The following is a 724-nucleotide window of genomic DNA, read 5'->3' as shown; positions in this document are numbered from 1 at the left end:
GGCGAACCTGTTCGTAATACCATTTTCTCTCTCATATTACATGGAGTCATTCATGGCATATAGAGGTCAGAACCTCGCAATGGGACCAACTGTGGAAGACTTCGTCCAGATGGATTAGGACGGGTCACTACAGTAACTAATCAATGCCAATATAGTGGTACGCCAAAAGAAGATCCAAACGAACATCTTCGAACCTTTAATAGGATTTGTACTCTATTCAAAATCAGAGAAGTTGAAGATGAACAGATCTATCTCATGTTGTTTCCCTGGACTTTAAAGGGAGAAGCCAAAGATTGGTTAGAATCGTTACCTGAAGGAGCGATTGATACATGGAATGTTTTAGTTGAGAAATTTCTTAAAAGATTCTTTCCGCCATCTAAAGCCGTGAGACTTCAAAGAGAAATTGTTACGTTCACGCAAAAGCCAAATGAAACATTATATGAGGCGTGGACAAGATTCGAAAAATTATTGAGAGGATGTCCTCAACATGGTTTAGACACTTATCAAATAGTGCAAATATTCTACCAAGGTGTCGACGTTGCTACACGAAAAGACATTGACACAGCAGCTGGTGGTTCCATTATGAAGAAAACCGTAACCGAAGCTCACAAAATTATTGATAACACAGCCTCCCACTCACATGAGTGGCACCAGGAAAAAGATATTTTTCGTACATCTAAAGCGGCTAGAGCCGATTCTAACCATGACTTTGATTCCGTTTCTG

The 724-nt window shown here is 40.1% G+C and overlaps 1 non-coding gene across 1 annotated transcript; it reads right to left on the bottom strand.

Annotated features, from left to right (window-relative positions):
• Window positions 1-387: 387 nt before the first annotated feature.
• On the bottom strand, window positions 388-494 carry LOC139903782 (small nucleolar RNA R71). Its single transcript, XR_011778574.1, has one exon. It is a non-coding gene; the product is annotated as a small nucleolar RNA R71 (small nucleolar RNA).
• Window positions 495-724: the final 230 nt, after the last annotated feature.

The sequence above is a fragment of the Rutidosis leptorrhynchoides genome, chromosome 3, assembly GCF_046630445.1.
Source record: "Rutidosis leptorrhynchoides isolate AG116_Rl617_1_P2 chromosome 3, CSIRO_AGI_Rlap_v1, whole genome shotgun sequence".
NCBI classification, from domain to species: Eukaryota; Viridiplantae; Streptophyta; class Magnoliopsida; order Asterales; family Asteraceae; genus Rutidosis; species Rutidosis leptorrhynchoides.
The sequence above is the reverse complement of the archived record's forward strand: the minus strand, read 5'-3'. Positions and strand labels throughout refer to the sequence as shown.